The sequence below is a fragment of the Ranitomeya imitator genome, chromosome 1, assembly GCF_032444005.1.
Source record: "Ranitomeya imitator isolate aRanImi1 chromosome 1, aRanImi1.pri, whole genome shotgun sequence".
NCBI lineage: Eukaryota > Metazoa > Chordata > Amphibia > Anura > Dendrobatidae > Ranitomeya > Ranitomeya imitator.
The window spans coordinates 1,182,521,233-1,182,534,966 of NC_091282.1; positions in this window are offsets into that span (position 1 = coordinate 1,182,521,233).

Here is a 13,734-nt window from a genome sequence, read left to right on the forward strand (position 1 = left end):
CGGCACGAATGTTCTTCTCCCCAGAAAGAAAATGGAGGGTGAAATGAAACGGGGAGAAGAACAAGGACCATCTGGCCTGGCGAGAATTTAACCGCTGGGCTGTCTGCAAGTACACCAAATTCTTGTGGTCTGTGAAGACATGGAAGGGAAAATGAGCCCCCTCCAACAGATGTCTCCACTCTGAGAAGGCCAACTTAATGGCTAGCAACTCCCTGTCCCAGATGGAATAATTCCTCTCTGCTGGTGAGAAGGTCTTGGAAAAGAAGAAGCAAGGATACTTCTGACCTTGAGCATCCTTTTGGAAATGGACTGCTCCAGCTCCAACGGATGAGGCATCCACCTCCATTATAAATGGCTTATCTACATCAGGGCGATTTAGGATGGGAGCGCTAGCGAAGTGTGACTTAATGGAGTGATAGGCTTTGGAGACCTCCTCAGACCACAATTTGAGATTTGCTCCCTTCTTGGTGAGGACAATCAAGGGAGCTACCAAAGTTGAGAAGTGTGGAATGAACTGGCAATAGTAATTAATGAACCCCATAAAGCGCTGCACCGCTTTAAGAGAATGGGGTTCCTGCCAGTCCATCACAGCCAGTAGATTGGCAGGATCCATAGCCAATCCCTGGGCGAAGATGATATATCCCAGGAAAGGTAAGGACTCCTGATCAAACACACATTTCTCAAACTTTGCGTAGAGGGTATTTGCCCGTAAGAGGTCGAAGACTTTGCAAACATCTCTCTGGTGGGAGTCAATATCTGGAGAGTAGATGAGAATATCATCCCGATAGACTACAACCGAGGTGGAGAGCATATCCCGGAAGATGTCGTTTACAAAGTCTTGAAAAACGGCTGGGGCATTACAGAGCCCAAAGGGCATCACCAGATATTCATACTGCCCATCCCTGGTGTTAAAAGCCGTCTTCCATTCGTGCCCCTCACGGATGCGAATCAGGTTGTAAGCACCCCGCAGATCTAATTTTGTAAATACCCTTGCTCCCCGAAGCCTATCAAAGAGCTCAGATATCAGGGGCAGAGGATACTTTTTCTTAACAGTGATGGTTTTAAGACCCCTGTAATCTATGCATGGACGTAGTTCCCTGTTATGATCAGGTGACCTTGGAGCAGCATGAAAACTTTCACTGGAGTAGGTGGTAACTATACTGACCGCAAACCCTGATCTTAACACCGCAACTAGAAGTAGCCGTGGGGTGTGCCTAACAAATCCTAGACACCTCGACACAGCCGGAGGACTAAATACCCCTATAGATGGAAATAGGAATTCTACCTTGCCTCAGAGCAGAATCCCAAAGGATAGGCAGCCCCCCACAAATAATGACTGTGAGTAGTAGAGGAAAAGACACACGCAGGCAGGAAACAGGATTTAGCAAAAGAGGCCACACTAGCTAAAATAGGAAAGGATAGGACAGGATACTAAGCGGTCAGTATTAAAATCCTTCCAAAAATATCCACAGCAGAAAATACAAAACTCCACCATCTAACTAAAGATGTGAAGCGTATATCTGCAACTCCAGAGAATCCAAAAAGACTGAGAAAACACTGACACAGTCTAAGCTGGACCAGAGAAAACAAATGAATAGCACAGAATATAAGCACACTGCATGTGTGCCACAGAAAAAGAAACAGACACTTATCTTTGCTGAATTGGCAGCTAAGCAGGAGAAGCCAGAAAGGGATCCAACACTTCCCAAGAAACATTGACAACTGGCAAGGACTAATGAATCCTGCACACCTAAATATCCCAGTCAGAACTGCAATCAGCAGATACACCTGGCCAGGACGGCGACTCAGAGCCAACTGCATTCCCACCTACAACCACTGGAGGGAACCCAAAAGCAGAATTCACAACAGTTCCCCGTTCTTCTTCTGCACGAAGAAGACCCCAGCCCCTGCAGGTGACACTGACTTCCTAATGAATCCTCTTGCCAGATTTTCCTGGATGTACTGTGACATTGCCTCCATCTCCGGGAGAGATAATGGATAGACTCAACCCCAGGGAGGCTCAGCACCAGGCAAGAGGTCAATAGGACAGTCATAGGGGCGATGAGGCGGAAGGGTCTCCGCAGCTCTTTTGGAGAACACGTCTGCATAGGGCCAATATTGCTGGGGAGAGAGGATAGATCTGCGGGTACCTCAGTAGTAGCAACCTGAACACATTCCCTCTGACATCTACCTCCACGAGATTCTCCCCATCCCAAAATTCTGCCTGTGGACCACTCAATATGAGGAGAGTGGTACCGTAGCCAAGGTATCCCTAACAGGACCTCATCAATTCCCTCAGGAATGACGAGCAGATATATTCTGTAATTTCCTGATGAGATGGCGACATGGACAGAGAAAACGGGATGGTCTGGTGTGTTATCTGTGAGGGCAGTGTTGACCCATTTACTACTCATACCGTTACTGGTTGAGCTAACATTACCAGGGGAATTTCATGACATTGGGCGAAGGCAGAAGACATAAAATTGCCCTCGCTCCAGAATCCACGCAGAGCTCTACCGAGTGGGTAAAAGAGCCTATAGTAATTGTCCCCTTAAAGGACAATTTGGAGGCAAACATCACCGTGTCTAGTGTACCTCCACCTACTACCACTAGACGCTGACATTTCCGCGACCACTGGGGACATCTGGTGGCAAGATGTCTTGACTGCTGGCAAACATGACAAACGTGGAGTGCACAAGCGGTCTGGGACTTAGATCCCGCTCGTGACACTACCATGGCCTCATGTGACTCAGGGGCCTGGACTGGAGATTCCAAAGGTTTGGCGAAGGTGGGAGCCAGCCGAAACTCCTTCCTACACTGAGCTCGCTCTAACCTCCGCTCGTGAAAACGGAGGTCAATACGAGTGGACACAGCTATTAACTCCTCCAGTGTGGCGGGAATCTCCCTAGTGGCCAGAGCGTCCTTCACGTGGTCAACCAGCCCCCTCCAAAGTATCAGAATAAAGGGCTTTATCCGACCACTCCAGCTCAGATGCAAGGGTGCGAAAGTGGACGGCAAAATGGCTGACCAAGGACGAGCCCTGAGTCAATGCCAACAGTTGGAGCGCCATATCATGGGTGACACGAGGTCCTAAAAAGACCTGTTCCAGAGTGCTCAGGAACAACGGAGCACTCTGCCCCACATGATTGCCATGCTTCCACAGCGGCAAAGCCCACTCAAACGCCCTGTCCAACAGGAGAGACACAATAAATCCCACTTTAGCCTGCTCTGTGGGGAAACATGCTGCCAGAAGCTCGAGATGTATAGAGCAGTGGCTCACAAAACCACTACAATATTTACTATCACCAAAAATTTTTTATGGCAGCAGAAGGCGAGATAGAGTTGGAACAGGGGTGGCAGTGGAAAAGGTTGCTGCAGCCACGCTAGCAGCCTGAACAGCAACTGCGGTTATATCCACAGCTGAGGTTGTGCGCTCGAGAGCCGCCAACCTACCCTCCAGTTGCTGGATGTACTACATGGATTTCTGTGTGTTCGCCATTGCTAGCCAGACCCTGGCGCTAGCACTATGTCAGGGCTGGCGGAATGCACCAAGGATTTTTATATATTATTATTGGTGCACTCGCAGCCCGGGGTCCACCGTGCAGGAGACCAACCTGCTGCTAGAAAATGGTGGCACAATATGGTGGTAGAAGTGAACTCTGTCACTTCACAGAGTCGAACAAAAGGGAAAACGCTGTGCCCTGTTAGCGTCACAGGGGAACACAGCTGCCTAACAGAGCAAAAGCAATCAGTGGTCAGGGAGTAGCAAGCACACAAACACCTCCTCTCCAGTGGAGCCGGAATTCTAATGGCTTTACGCCAGCCCTGAATTCACCATACAAACTCCTCACCGGAGGTGCCGGTATTCTAGTGGCTTATTTCAGCCGGACTCTGACCACAAGCAGACAAGACCACTGAGTAGCTAAAGCTTATAACATAAGCTGATACTAGTGCATGGCCGTGTGGCCATGCGATCCTTTTATAGCTGCAGCAACTTCAGGACCTTCCTAGAGGACCAATGGGAGCTGCCACAGTACCTGAGCATGTGACCCCCGACCTCTGATGAGAGGTCTTACTCTGGGCATGCTCAGAAGGGGAAAAACAGGACTTAGTCCCAGAGACGACTGCTCGCCGCTGACCAGTACTGGCTACAATGGCTGAGCCTGGAAAGGCAGCAGTAACCATCCGCACAGTAGAAGGCTGAGCCATTCGATGGGACTGATGTCTCCGCTGAGCAGGCTCCACTGCGGCTGGAGAAGAATGGGAGACCGCAGCGGAGATGGTTCGAGATTCCCCCTGTACAGAGGCGGGAACTCGACCCCTACATACACTGAATAGAACTGTTATGTTTTGGCTTCATCCAACGTTAATATTAGATTGGAATCATATGTCGGTTAAGGGTTAAATATATTGTCTCATCAAGAAAAAACTTTCCATGTAAGGGCCTATGGACCAAATAAAGTAAGGTTTCCCATTTGGTACCCCCGTCAGTAATCCAGAGAGGAGATCTGTTACATAAGATCTGATGTTACCAGCCTGTTTCAGTATTACTATATTTCCCAAGCTAATATTGTTTTGAAAATTTGATGTGGTAATACAGTATTTTATGTTTATTATCTTCTTAGTGGGAGAATCAGAAGCTTCAATAATTGGTCATATATTTCCACTGAGATATCTAAGATGAATAAAGAAGCTTTAGCCCAAAGCTTTAGCTTTGTCTGTCATCTGAAAGGAATAGCTACATAAATCAGTAAAATTATTGGATTTGATTTTCCATTAAATTCAATATTAAGGCTAGTTTAAGTCATATTTGTGGAGTATTATACAATCTGACAACACTACTTAAGGTTTAATTGAGATGTTTAACTGGCAGAGACAATTCATGTTTTGCTCATGTTACTTTGTATAACTTGGAAGATTTAAGTGGTATCTGCTGTGTCACTTCACATCAACGTTAGCTCAATTGCAGAAAAACCACTATACAGTCTGATAGTCTGGCGCAAAAGTGCCACAAAAACTGAGAGAGAAAACAATTACCACCATAGAATATAGCAGCACAAAAATTGACATTTGTGACTAAATTCCTTTTAATAGTATGTTTATATATGGCAATTTTGTACATGATGGTTATGGATGAGGAGTAGAGTTGATTGAATCTGTTTAAATTCAAATTCGCCATTTTCAACCAATGTTTCCCAAAAATGTTATTCACAAATAATTGCAAGTACTACATAGCATCAAAGAGCTCTGAAAAGATGTGTACCATTTTGAAGTTTCCTAAGACTGAATCTAACCCATTTTAAGCTCTTTAACACAAGTAGAAAATGAGTGATTTCAAAATGATCTCACCATTGGAATGGATAGAAACTTGATAGCAACCAACAGTCCCTTAAACAATACAGTGAACTGACAGACTTTTCATATTTTTTTAGGAAGACCATCCTGTGCACAACATTCTTTCAAACTGATGGTGTCTCTGTCAGAGGAAACATTCTCCTGCTGTGACTGAGGTGACTGACGTGCCTTGTATTCCATAAAGCCCACTGCTCACTGCTTCTTCCCCACGGACGTAAAGGAGGTCAGTGGTGCATACAGAAAGCAAAACATGGCAGCAAGCCGAAAGTATAGGTCTGTCAAATTGATCTTGTAAAACAGGTGTGCAAAAACAAGCATGTACTACTATATGTCTACAATTTGTTTTCTTTTTTTTCAACAAAATTGAACACTAGGGTTGAGCGAAACGGGTCGAACATTTTCAAAAGTCGCCGACTTTTGGCTAAGTCGGGGTTTCATGAAACCCGATCCGACCCCTGTGCGGGGTCGGCCATGCGGTACGCGACTTTCGCGCCAAAGTCGCGTTTCAATGACGCGAAAAGCGCCATTTCTCAGCCAATGAAGGTAAACGCAGAGTGTGGGCAGCGTGATGACATAGGTCCTGGTCCCCACCATCTTAGAGAAGGGCATTGCAGTGATTGGCTTGCTGTCTGCGACGTCACAGGGGCTATAAAGAGGCGTTCCCGCCGACCGCCATCTTACTGCTGCTGATCTGAGCTTAGGGAGAGGTTGCTGCCGCTTTGTCAGAAGCAGGGATAGCGTTAGGCAGGGTCCATTAACCACAAAACCGCTTGTGCTGCAGCGATTTGCACTGTCCAACACCACCCTCGGTGTGCAGGGACAGTGGAAGTTTTTTTTTTTTTTTTTTTCCCCTCAGCGCTGTAGCTCATTGGGCTGCCCTAGAAGGCTCCCTGATAGCTGCATTGCTGTGTGTACGCCGCTGTGCAAACCAACTGCTTTTTTCAAAGCACAAATCCTCTTGTTCCTTCCTTTCTGCACAGCTATCTTTTTTGTTTGTCCACACTTTTTATTTCATTTGTGCATCAGTCCACTCCTTATTGCTGCCTGCCATACCTGGCTGAGATTACTGCAGGCAGGGAGATAGTAGCTGCCTGCCATACCTGGCTGAGATTACTGCAGGCAGGGAGATAGTAATTGTAGGACATTCCCTGTTTTTTTTTTTTTTTTTTTTTTGGTGGGAGATTAAGATTGGCAATTTGGCATTTCTGCTAGAGTGCCATCCCTGTGTGTGCCATCTCTCTCACATAGTGGGCCATAGAAAGCCTTTTCATTTTTCTGTATTTTTTTTTGTGGGGTGTATAAATTCTCCCTGATAAAAATACAGTGGGAGATTAATATTGGCCTTTGGGCTTGTGTGCCAGTCCTGAGTGTGCCATCTCTCTCACAAATAGTGGGCCATAGAAAGCCTATTTATTTTTTTTTTTGGTTTTATAAATTCTCCCTGAAAAAAAGGGAGATTAATATTGGCCTCTGGGCTTGTGTGCCAGTCCTGAGCGTGCCATCTGTGCCAGCCCTGAGCGTGCCATCTCTCTCACAAATAGTGGGCCATAGAAAGCCTATTTAATTTTTTTTTTTGTTTTATAAATTTTCCCTGAAAAAAGGGAGATTAATATTGGCCTCTGGGCTTGTGTGCCAGTTGTGAGCGTGCCATCTGTGCCAGTCCTGAGCGTGCCATCTCTCTCACAAATAGTGGGCCATAGAAAGCCTATTTAAATATTTTTTTGGTTTTATAAATTCTCCCAGAAAAAAAGGGAGATTAATATTGGCCTCTGGGCTTGTGTGCCAGTCCTGAGCGTGCCATCTGTGCCAGCCAGCCCTGAGCGTGCCATCTCTCTCACAAATAGTGGGCCATAGAAAGCCTATTTAATTTTTTTTTTTGTTTTATCAATTTTCCCTGAAAAAAGGGAGATTAATATTGGCCTCTGGGCTTGTGTGCCAGTTGTGAGCGTGCCATCTGTGCCAGTCCTGAGCGTGCCATCTCTCTCACAAATAGTGGGCCATAGAAAGCCTATTTAAATATTTTTTTGGTTTTATAAATTCTCCCAGAAAAAAAGGGAGATTAATATTGGCCTCTGGGCTTGTGTGCCAGTCCTGAGCGTGCCATCTGTGCCAGCCAGCCCTGAGCGTGCCATCTCTCTCACAAATAGTGGGCCATAGAAAGCCTATTTAATTTTTTTTTTTGTTTTATCAATTTTCCCTGAAAAAAGGGAGATTAATATTGGCCTCTGGGCTTGTGTGCCAGTTGTGAGCGTGCCATCTGTGCCAGTCCTGAGCGTGCCATCTCTCTCACAAATAGTGGGCCATAGAAAGCCTATTTAAATATTTTTTTGGTTTTATAAATTCTCCCAGAAAAAAAGGGAGATTAATATTGGCCTCTGGGCTTCTGTGCCAGTCCTGAGCGTGCCATCTGTGCCAGTCCTGAGCGTCCCATCTCTCTCACAAATAGTGGGCCATAGAAAGCCTATTTTATTTTTTTTTTGGGTTTTAGAAATTCTCCCTGAAAAAAGGGAGATTAATATTGGCCTCTGGGCTTGTGTGCCAGTTGTGAGCGTGCCATCTGTGCCAGTCCTGAGCGTGCCATCTCTCTCACAAATAGTGGGCCATAGAAAGCCTATTTAAATATTTTTTTGGTTTTATAAATTCTCCCAGAAAAAAAGGGAGATTAATATTGGCCTCTGGGCTTCTGTGCCAGTCCTGAGCGTGCCATCTGTGCCAGTCCTGAGCGTCCCATCTCTCTCACGAATAGTGGGCCATAGAAAGCCTATTTTATTTTTTTTTTGGGTTTCAGAAATTCTCCCTGGAAAAAAAAAGGGAGATTAATATTGCCCTTTGGGCTTGTGTGCCAGTACTAAGCGTTCCATCTCTCTCTCTCTCTCAGTCAGTGGGCCATAGAACGCATATTTTTGGTTTTATTTGTTTTCTAAATTCTCCCTGAAAAAATCATTTTATTTTATTTGGTTTCTAAATTCTTCCTGATAAAATCATATTTTTTTTATTATTTTTATTTCTAAAGTCTCCCTGAAAAAAAAAAAAAAAAAACAACCAAAAAAACAGTGGGAGATTAATATTGGCCTTTCTGCTTGTGTGCCAGTCTTGACTCCTGGGTGTGCCATCTCTCTCTCTCTCTCTCTCTCTCTCTCTCTCCAATTGTGGTCCATAGAAAGCCTATATTTTTTTTCCTTGATTTGGGTTCTAAAATCTACCAGAGAAAATAACTACATCAATCATTGGTAGAAAAATATTGGCCTCTGGGTTTGTGTGCCACTCCTGACTCCTGTGTGCGTCATCTCTCAGTCAGTGGGCCATAGAACGCCTATTTTTGGTTTTATTTGTTTTCTAAATTCTCCCTGAAAAAATCATTTTATTTTATTTGGTTTCTAAATTCTTCCTGATAAAATCATATTTTTTTTATTATTTTTTTTTCTAAAGTCTCCCTGAAAAAAAAAAAAAAAAACAGTGGGAGATTAATATTGGCCTTTCTGCTTGTGTGCCAGTCTTGACTCCTGGGTGCGTCATCTCTCAGTCAGTGGGCCATAGAACGCCTATTTTTGGTTTTATTTGTTTTATAAATTCTCCCTGAAAAAATCATTTTATTTTATTTGGTTTCTAAATTCTTCCTGATAAAATCATATTTTTTTTATTATTTTTTTTTCTAAAGTCTCCCTGAAAAAAAAAAAAAAAAAACAACCAAAAAAAACAGTGGGAGATTAATATTGGCCTTTCTGCTTGTGTGCCAGTCTTGACTCCTGGGTGCGTCATCTCTCAGTCAGTGGGCCATAGAACGCCTATTTTTGGTTTTATTTGTTTTATAAATTCTCCCTGAAAAAATCATTTTATTTTATTTGGTTTCTAAATTCTTCCTGATAAAATCATATTTTTTTTATTATTATTTTTTCTAAAGTCTCCCTGAAAAAAAAAAAAAAAAAAACAACCAAAAAAAACAGTGGGAGATTAATATTGGCCTTTCTGCTTGTGTGCCAGTCTTGACTCCTGGGTGCGTCATCTCTCAGTCAGTGGGCCATAGAACGCCTATTTTTGGTTTTATTTGTTTTATAAATTCTCCCTGAAAAAATCATTTTATTTTATTTGGTTTCTAAATTCTTCCTGATAAAATCATATTTTTTTTATTATTTTTTTTTCTAAAGTCTCCCTGAAAAAAAAAAAAAAAAAAACAACCAAAAAAAACAGTGGGAGATTAATATTGGCCTTTCTGCTTGTGTGCCAGTCTTGACTCCTGGGTGTGCCATCTCTCTCTCTCTCTCTCTCTCTCTCTCTCTCTCTCTCTCTCTCCAATTGTGGTCCATAGAAAGCCTATATTTTTTTTCCTTGATTTGGGTTCTAAAATCTACCAGAGAAAATAACTACATCAATCATTGGTAGAAAAATATTGGCCTCTGGGTTTGTGTGCCACTCCTGACTCCTGTGTGCGTCATCTCTCAGTCAGTGGGCCATAGAACGCCTATTTTTGTTTTTATTTGTTTTATAAATTCTCCCTGAAAAAATCATTTTATTTTATTTGGTTTCTAAATTCTTCCTGATAAAATCATATTTTTTTTATTATTTTTTTTTCTAAAGTCTCCCTGAAAAAAAAACAAAAAAAAAAAAACAAAAAAAAAACAGTGGGAGATTAATATTGGCCTTTCTGCTTGTGTGCCAGTCTTGACTCCTGGGTGTGCCATCTCTCTCTCTCTCTCTCTCCAATTGTGGTCCATAGAAAGCCTACATTTTTTTTCCTTGATTTGGGTTCCAAAATCTACCAGAGAAAATAACTCCATCAATCATTGGTAGAAAAATATTGGCCTCTGGGCTTGTGTGCCACTCCTGATTCCTGTGTGCGTCATCTCTCACTCAGTGGCCCATAGAAAGCATATAGTTTGTTACATTTGTTTTCTAAATTCTCCCTGCAAAAATCTATTTTTTTTTTTTGGGGGGTTTCTAAAGTGTTCCTGAAAAAAATAAAAATAAAAAAAAAATAATAGTGTGACATTAATATTAACATTTGTGCTTCAGTGACAGTCCTGCGTGTGGGGCATCTCTCTAATTTGCAGCCACCAAAAAAAGAGTGTGTAACATTGGGCCTGATTTTCGCTGTGGTCTCACCAACCTGTAAAGGGGTAGCTAAATCATACTGAAGTTATAGCTCACCGTGTAAGTTGTGTGACTGCAACAAATAACGTTAGTTTGGTTACGTTTTTAAAACAATGAGGAAGTCTAGTGGAAGAGGTCGTGGCCGGGGGCGTTCATTGTCAGCTGGTAATGAGGGTAGTGGTAGTGGTGGAGCATCAGGTGGTCGTGGGGGAAAAAATATTGCACCTAAGTCTGGAGCTGTGGAGCCAGGTTCGTCGTCCGGCTACACAAGGCCTCGAACGCTCCCTTTTCTGGGATTAGGAAAACCGCTTTTAAAGCCGGAGCAGCAAGAGCAAGTTTTGGCTTATCTTGCTGACTCAGCCTCTAGCTCTTTTGCCTCATCTCGTGAAACTGGTAAAAGTAAAAGCAGCGCGTCGTTAGTGGATGTTCACGGTCAGGGACAAGTCACTTCCTTGTCCTCTTCAGCAAAAACAACAACAGAGAAGAATGCAGCAGGCGACACAACGGGTTACTCCATGGAGCTCTTTACACATACCGTCCCTGGCTTAGAAAGTGACGCAGTTAACAGTCCATGCCCATTACAAATTGAATCTGACATGGAGTGCACTGACGCACAGCCACAGCCAGACTACTATGCTGGTCCTTTGACTCAGACCACAACATTGCCCTCGCAGGGTGCTGATCAAGAATCAGACCCTGATGAGACTATGTTGCCCCATCACGAACGCTATACCACCGAACGACACGGTGACACAGACGAAGTTGCGCAGGAGGTACAAGAAGAGTTATTAGATGACCCAGTTCTTGACCCCGATTGGCAGCCATTGGGGGAACAGGGTGCAGGCGGCAGCAGTTCTGAAGCAGAGGAGGAGGAGGGGCCGCAGCAGGCATCAACATCGCCACAGGTTCCATCTGCCGGGCCCGTATCTTGCCCAAAACGCGTGGCAAAGCCAAAACCTGGTGGAGGACAGCGTGGCCATCCGGTTAAAGCTCAGTCTGCAATGCCTGAAAAGGTATCCGATGCTAGAAAGAGTGCAGTCTGGCATTTTTTTAAACAACATCCAATTGATCAGCGCAAAGTCATCTGTCAAAAATGTTCTACTTCCTTAAGCAGAGGTCAGAATCTGAAAAGTCTCAATACTAGTTGCATGCATAGACATTTAACCACCATGCATTTGAAAGCTTGGACTAACTACCAAACGTCCCTTAAGGTTGTTGCACCCTCGGCCAATGAAGCTAGTCATCAACGCAACATCCCTTCCGGCAGTGTAGGACCACCATTTAGCGCACCACCTGCTGTATCTGTGCAGGTATCTTTGCCAGGCCAAAGCAGTCAGGGTCAGGGAATCACCAGTTTCGTAGTAGGAAACACTGCATCTAGGGCACCGGCGGCAACAATACCATCTCCCACCGTCTCTCAGTCTGCCATGTCCACCGGCACCCCCGCTAGTTCCACGATCTCCAGCTCTCCAGTCCAGCTCACCCTACATGAGACTATGGTTAGAAAAAGGAAATACTTAGCCTCGCATCCGCGTACACAGGGTTTGAACGCCCACATAGCTAGACTAATCTCGTTAGAGATGATGCCCTACCGGTTAGTTGAAAGCGAAGCTTTCAAAGACCTGATGGACTACGCTGTACCACGCTACGAGCTACCCAGTCGACACTTTTTTTCCAGAAAAGCCATCCCAGCCCTCCACCAGCATGTTAAAGAGCGCATCGTCCATGCACTCAGGCAATCTGTGAGCACAAAGGTGCACCTGACAACAGATGCATGGACCAGTAGGCATGGCCAGGGACGTTACGTGTCCATCACGGCACACTGGGTAAATGTGGTGGATTCAGGGTCCACAGGGGACAGCAAGTTTGGGACAGTTCTGCCTAGCCCACGGTCTAGTAAACAGTTGTCTGTAGCCGTTCGCACCCCCTCCTCCTCCTCCTCCTCGTCCTCCTGCAGAAGCAAGAGCTCGTCCACAGACCGCAGTCGCACAAACACTCCATCCGCACCTGCCACTGTTGCACACCAGGTCTCCCATTATGGGGCAGCTACTGGCATACGTCAGCAGGCTGTATTGGCTATGAAGTGTTTGGGCGACAATAGACACACCGCGGAAGTTCTGTCCGAGTTCTTGCAGCAAGAAACGCAGTCGTGGCTGGGCACTGTAGATCTTGAGGCAGGCAAGGTAGTGAGTGATAACGGAAGGAATTTCATGGCTGCCATCTCCCTTTCCCAACTGAAACACATTCCTTGCCTGGCTCACACCTTAAACCTGGTGGTGCAGTGCTTCCTGAAAAGTTATCCGGGGTTATCCGACCTGCTCCTCAAAGTGCGTGGACTTTGCGCACATATCCGCCGTTCGCCTGTACACTCCAGCCGTATGCAGACCTATCAGCGTTCTTTGAACCTTCCCCAGCATCGCCTAATCATAGACGTTGCAACAAGGTGGAACTCAACACTGCACATGCTTCAGAGACTGTGCGAACAGAGGCGGGCTGTTATGTTTTTGTGGGAGGATACACATACACGGGCAGGCAGTAGGATGGCAGACATGGAGTTGTCAGGTGTGCAGTGGTCGAAGATTCAAGACATGTGTCAAGTCCTTCAGTGTTTTGAGGAAAGCACACGGCTGGTTAGTGCAGACAACGCCATAATAAGCATGAGCATCCCCCTAATGCGTCTGCTGATGCAAAGTTTGACGCACATAAAGGATCAGGCGTCTGCACCAGAGGAAGAGGAAAGCCTTGATGACAGTCAGCGATTGTCTGGTCAGGGCAGTGTACATGACGAGGTACCGGGCGAAGAGGAGGTGGAGGATGAGGAGGATGATGGGGATGAGTATATTTTTAATGAGGAAGCTTTCCCGGGGGCACGGGAAATTGGTGGCGTGGCAAGGCCGGGTTCTGGTTTTTTGAGGGACACAAGTGACGTAGATTTGCCTGCAACTGCCCCTCAACCAAGCACAACCGCAGATTTGACAACGGGAACTTTGGCCCACATGGCGGATTATGCCTTGCGTATCCTCAAAAGGGACACACGCATTACAAAAATGATGAACGATGACGATTACTGGTTGGCCTGCCTCCTTGATCCTCGCTATAAAGGCAAATTGCAAAATATTATGCCACATGAGAACTTGGAACTAATATTAGCAACAAAACAATCAACTCTTGTTGACCGTTTGCTTCTGGCATTCCCTGCACACAGCGCCCGTGATCGTTCTCACACGAGCTCCAGGGGCCAGCAGACCAGAGGTGTTAGAGGGGCAGAAATCAGAAGTGGCGTTGGACAGA